Here is a 6,845-nt window from a genome sequence, read left to right as displayed (position 1 = left end):
AAAAAAATAACTGTATCTAAAACTGTCCCGATAGTGGAGCTTCCCAAGCGTTGTCCTTGGGTGTGTCCCCGTATCCTGCAGTAGAATACGTTGGCACATGCCACCGTGCATGGGTCACCTCCATCGCAGATAAAACAGTTTTCTTTATTTTACCCTGTAGGCTACCCCCCCCCCCCCCACCCTTTATCCTGGCTTTTTTTTTGTCATTGCCTGTTGCTCTGTTGCTTTTGATCTCTCATACACTGCATTACAACTCTGTATCTCATCTCTGCTTAAAAAAAAAAGATGTAACCCCTGCATAGTGTATGCTGAACGTTCCTAACTCACTAACACTATTATGGCTTTGAGACGTATTGAAAAAGGTACCATTGCCCAGTTGTAGAGGGTCCTCCTCTTAAGTGCTTTGTAAGTTGCAAAGTAGAGACGTTATGAATTCCATAAGGGCAAACCAGGCGAGACTTGATATTATCTGAGTGGCAATTCAAAAACAACATTTTTTATTATTATTATTATTATCTTTCTTTTTACACATTTGACCAATGCAATATGGAAATTAATTCCTATTATATTAGTGATGAATCTAATGTCAATAGAACTAAAACTGTTTGTTCATCTGCATGAACTGCATGAAAGATTATGTTCAAGGAGCTAACTGTATCGCAGTACCTTCTTTTTTAAGCTTCTTAATTTTATGCATATTTGAAACAGCTTTATAACAAGATACTCATATCAGAGGTTTTTTATGTAGCTGCCATTCTTTGCCTTTCCCCAAATTCATATATTGATTCTTCTAGTATCTCTATCAACTAATATAGAGTGATATGACTTGAATTCTGTTTCTTACGGCCACCATACGCAGTTATGAGCATGAACTACCTTCAGTATCAAGAGTCCACAGCAACGGTCCTTATCGGAGTTGTAAGGACTGGATTACATGGTGGCTTCATACAGTAGAGTAGAAGAGGGCGATACATTAACACGAGGTAACATCAGTTCTCATGCTGTAGCATAAATGTCATTTATATCGTGCTCATAACAGTGTAATGAAAGCGTGTGAATTGTGTAGAGTTAAATCATAGGTGTTTTCATTGAACAGCAGAACAATCTGATATGATTTTACATTTAGTCATTTAGCTGACGCTTTTATACAAAGCGACTTACAAATTGTGAACAACAAGTCCAGCAGGAGGGGTAAAGGAGGGGTGATGCAATTCAAAATGATTAAGGGGATGAACTCTCCATTAACTCATTGAGCGCCACTCCCCTTCCGGGAAATTATGGCTAGATGGTCGCTGCTTTAATCAATGGGAGGACGGGGAGATTTGCGAGAGCTTAAAATATATCTTAAATTATGGCTATGGGTCTAATACACACACACGCTCCGATGGCGGTGAAAGGAACATCTGATTAACCCAAGATTCGTAACATAAATTCCTTACCTCACATCTGATGTCCTGCAAAAAGATTAATCCAATTCCTGATCACCATTCCAAATATTGATTGCGTTTATTGATCCAACGTTATATATCCAAAACACATAATCCACGATGCTGCCAGTCTCCCCAGTCAATGTTGTATAACGATACTGCATGCCCGAGAAGGAAAACCTGGAGCGGACTTTTTTTATTTGATGCACATCCCCAGCCAATCCAATCCAATGATGTGCAATACCATCCGGGAGACGATAGGCGGTGGTATTTGCCCTTTTGCAAGCTCAGACGAATTCCCAACGATAACATCAGGTTGTATGGATGAAAATGAATGGATATCGCTAATAAAAGAGATAATGATTAAAACCCGACTATACTCGTGATTGGCGCTCAAGCGTCGGCGAGTTAACCCGACTATACTCGTGACTGGCGTCCAATGAGTTAAGCAAACGAAAACAAAATAATACATATTTTCTATCAAAGACATCAGTATAAGGCCCTCACGACAGTATATATTCAACATATCCGTATTGATTTAATACATCAATACTATTACATGTATTGACATTGCCCCACAATGTATGCACACTTTACTGGGCACTGGAATTTTAAGTTGACCGATCAGAAATGACAATTTCTAGAAAAACCTCTAGAAAATCTACAGAATTCTATTGGAGCAAACGTTTTAAGTTTTACGTTCCATGTTCTTCGAGTCGTGTCTGTTGGCGTGGTAACTTACAGTATGTACACTATAGAAATCCTGTGTAAAGACTTTATGTAAAGAGAAGCAGGTGAATTATATGCTCATACTTAATGCGATTGACCTATCTCAAACCCCGCCCTCTTTTCTCGATCTTCCAATCACAACTATCACTTTTGATTGGAGGATTGAGAAAAGAGGGCAGGGTTCGGGATAGGTCCATTCAGGTGAAAAGGTATAGTATGATACAGTATGGGATATGGGCTTACTTGGGGAAAGGTAAATGCATGTATTTTACATTTATGCAACAGAAAAGTATTCAAACAAAGTATGTAAATAAAAGTCCTTGCATGAAATAAATTTTGTACACAATCAGTGTTTAGACTCCGTTTTTATTCATCAGCACATGCATACATTATGTTTATTTCTTTTCCAACTTACCTTAACAAGCTAGTGCATCCAACAGCTGTTTGGCCAACGAGAGCCATAGCAGCAAGCCGACCGTGCGAGCATGACGTGGAAAGGACAGAAACGCATGACAATGACTGAACTACTGTACATCTAATGGGGGGGGGAACTAAGCATGATCGGCATGTCGATTAACACACTCCGAATCCAAACCCTGCACACAGAAAGTACATCCTTGTCTGATGCATTGGCTAAAGCATGGGAAACACATGGTAAACATGTCATTTACCATGAGAGACTAACGGAGCACATTGAGGCTAGAGAGTCATTTCACCCCCCCACCCCACCCGTGCACCTCAAAGGTACACCGTTACCTCCCATCAATTTATCCTTCGTACATAATTTGTGTAATAATTTCTTTCATATTATTGTTTTTTTTCTTCAATGTTTATAGAGACTCAGCGACAGACCCGGAGCAGACAACCAACAGAATCAGTTTGCGTTATGAACCATGGTGTTCCGACCACCATGTGTATGACCCATAACGGCCCCTCCCCCACCTGATCCTAGTGCAATAACCTTGTTGTTGTTGTTGTTGTTATTATTGTGTATCACTTAGTATTTCTAAATGGGTGTGACAGTGACAACCTGTACATCACAAACTCAGCATAGATGTAGCACAGAGAACCTTTTGTTGTCAAGCCTTATGTAGCTCAGTATCTGTGTCTGGTTACTGTGTTGTAATTCGTGTGCCTATCTTTGGTGTGTGTCAGTGCTGTAAATATGCTTTTGTGTGCTCAAGTTGTGTATACCAAAATGTTTTTTGAGTGGTCATCAAATATTTGTGTGCTTCTGTAAAAAAAAAAAGGGGGGGGACAAAAGAAGAAAGTTGCTCCAATTGACTTATCTCAAACCATGCCCTCTTTTTTCTGATCCTATCAATCACAACCGTTGCTACGATAATGACCTTAAGTGACGGTTGGGATTGGAGGATCAAGAAAAAAGAGGGCAGGGTTTAAGACAAATTTGATCACTCCCCTGCAACAACTTATCACTTGTCACATGTCGTACAGACAAAAACAGTTGAAAACAAGTCTTTAGCTTTGCACTGCCGATAGCCATGTCAAACAGACAAAAACTGTTGAAAACAAGTCTTTAACCTTGCACTGCCGTTGGCCATGCCAAACAGACAAAAACAGTTGAAAACAAGTCCTTAACTTTGCACTGTCATTAGTCACGTCTAAATAGCCTTTTGCACTGTTTTGCACCAGTTAACTTCAGAATTCCTTTGATATGTTTTCAGGCATCAAAATAAGAAAATTATGAAGTTCTTCAGCCTTATCATTAATGAGTCATTAAGATGTCAGTTTGCCAGTAGAAATTGGTTGATATGTTGTTGGATCGCAGATCAATAGTTTCAATCAAACTATTTAATGTAGACCTATCTATGTATGAGTCTGACAGCTCATAGAAGATGTAGAAGTTACATTATTTCATATCACAGCACTGACATAATTATCTGCGTTACATTTTCAACTGACAATCATCGTGTGAAATTGGCATATTCTTCTTTTACTGAAGTCCTGTGAATAGGTGATACCAACCAACACAGAGTCATTATTATATCATTATTATCACACTGGACAAAGTGCCTCTGTTACATAAATCCATCATGCCATCCAGGAGTATTGCTTAAAGGGGCTACTGACCTATCTCATGCTCGGCCCTCTTTTCTTTATCCTACAATTACTTCCCAAGTTTGGGAGGGAAACAACAGTTGTGATGAGAGGATCTCAAAAAGAGGGCAGGGCTTGAGATCAATTAGATCAAAAAACACACAAAGAATGTTCAACTTACCCAGCTTGCTATCTATCCATCCAGATAGTTTCAGTGATTTGCAGAGGTCTGGACACATCATCTGTAGAGATGTCCGCCTGCTTCAACTCAATACAATGGAGCTCAACAGGACTTCTTCTGTGGTGCTCAAAGCGCCAAATAAATTCATTTGGAAAAACTCAATGTCTCTTTCCAGAAATCATGACACGATTACTCACAATAATCCACAGACCTCATCGTGATTTTAATTTTAAACTATTTTCTACGGAAGTATATCTGCCATAATAGTTCTCAAAGAAACTGTTCACAATTAGGTCTGTGGATTATCTTGAGAAACCATGTCATGATATCTGGAAAGAAATGTTTCCGTCGAGTTTTTAAAATGTAATTTCTGCCACAAAAGGTGGTCTGTTGAGCTCCATTGTATTGGGCTGAAGGCAGACACCTCTATGGCCAATGTCTCAAAACTAGGGTTGTCCTTGACTGAAGAAATTCTTAGTTGATTACAGTAATAGTCATGGAATTTCTTGACAAAATCGATTAGTTGATTTCATCGACAAATCTGTAAATGAAAATTGTGTTCACCACATTAACTCTTTAAAGGTGCTATAGATACAATTTGTCTGTAATATTTTTTCTTTTTTCTAAATACATCCTCAGAGTTTTTATAAAAGTGCAGAATAAAAGTACCTAGTATCTATAGTGGCTGTATGTTATCTATAGCACCTTTAAATCTAGAGCTGATGTACTTGTAATTTTTCAGGAAATAACTCATTCAGCTTGGAAAAAGACATAAGAAAAACAAATAATCTACTAACAAATTATTGGGAAACAATACTCGAAACTATATGATTGAATAGATAGTACTCCGGGTAAGGGGAAAATTCGTTTTTGTGTGTTTTGGGTGAACTGTCCCTTTAACCAACATGGAGGACAATTGTACTCATTCAATACATTATACAACCATTGAACACACAGATCAGTGAAGTATTCAAAAAGCAAGACAGAATAATGAACCCCATATTGATCAGTATCTGAAGACAATGATCACCATTACAAAATCTATCAGACCCTCCAGGATTTTGCGATTCTACGATAGCAAGAATGAACACAAATTCAACCATACCCCGCAATATTTGTGACAGCTTGCAAATTTGACCAATCCCAGCAATATTTCCTCATAAAATGGTCAAGCTGCTTGCAGTTTTCTGGGTCTCGTTCTCATGACCAGTTTACTTTGACTAAACAAAAATCCTTTTCTCATGGACTTGCAATATTGACAATTTTCCCGCAATAAAACACAGAAAACATTTGCAAATTGAATTAAAATTTTTGAGAGAATCAACCATTTTGGGTAAAAATAATCACAAAATCCTGGTGAGTCTGATCTATAGGACTGGACAGCTATTAGTTACAAGTACAATTTCATATTATTTATATGGAATAGTGACTCCAGTAGTAAGGGACCAACATTTATTATCAAACCACTGCAACCACACTGCCAAACAACTTATTTGAGATATCTGTGTGCAATGGAATACAGCAGAGTAGGACCTGTCAGTGGAACTGAGCACAAACGGGGAACACCGTGCCGTCATTTATCAAAATTAAACAAACAACAGCAGCTGATATCATTAGTGGAATTAATAACTCAATAAATAGGCAACTAATGTGTGCCATTTTGTGAGACTTCAGAGTGAGTGTGTGTTTTGAACACTGTGTGTTTTTGTGGTTATCTTAACCATAGATATAAAACAGTAGATGCGACATTACAGCATAAATTATGGGATAACCGTCCGCCATCTTGCCGGGTATTGTTTACAATAGACACCTATGGGCAGCAACTAGTTGCTGTACTAAAAGGACCAAACACACCAGGGAGGCATCACTTTCCACAAGTCAGTATATAGTAGATGAGAGATTTATATTTTACATATGGGTCAAAACTACAAAAAGTTAGTGAAAGTGGTAACTTTACCATTAGCCAAGTTACATTAACAGACCAGCTGAGTCAAATGTTATTGATGATTGCTAGCTCTCAACAGCATTGATCTGTTAACTAAACAAAATATTTATGACCAGCAAATGTTTTAATGGTAGGTAAGCTAACTTAAAGGTAATAAATGTATTAATATACATGTGTTTCTCTGTGTTTCTGATTGTAGTTGGCTGCCCATAATATTCAATCTATTTATGATTTATACATTGCTTAATGCACAATTATAAAGGGTTTAATGAGATTATCTTCATGATTGAAAACATTGTTTTCTTGGAGTTATTCAAATCATAATTCTACCAGGATTTTAGTTTGTCTTTGTTCATTCTAGACAGGCATACTAATTACTTTGAATTAAAAAAAACATTATTGGTGTACTGGTAGAAAAATACAGAATACAGAGTTTAGAACTGGCAAGATGGCTGCTACTGTATAGTTCCAAATCCAGAGTGTTGTGATTATGACACGTCACACC

Source organism: Notolepis coatsorum (assembly GCF_963971535.1).
Source record: "Notolepis coatsorum genome assembly, chromosome: 18".
NCBI lineage: Eukaryota > Metazoa > Chordata > Actinopteri > Aulopiformes > Paralepididae > Notolepis > Notolepis coatsorum.
This window is presented reverse-complemented; position numbering follows the sequence as displayed.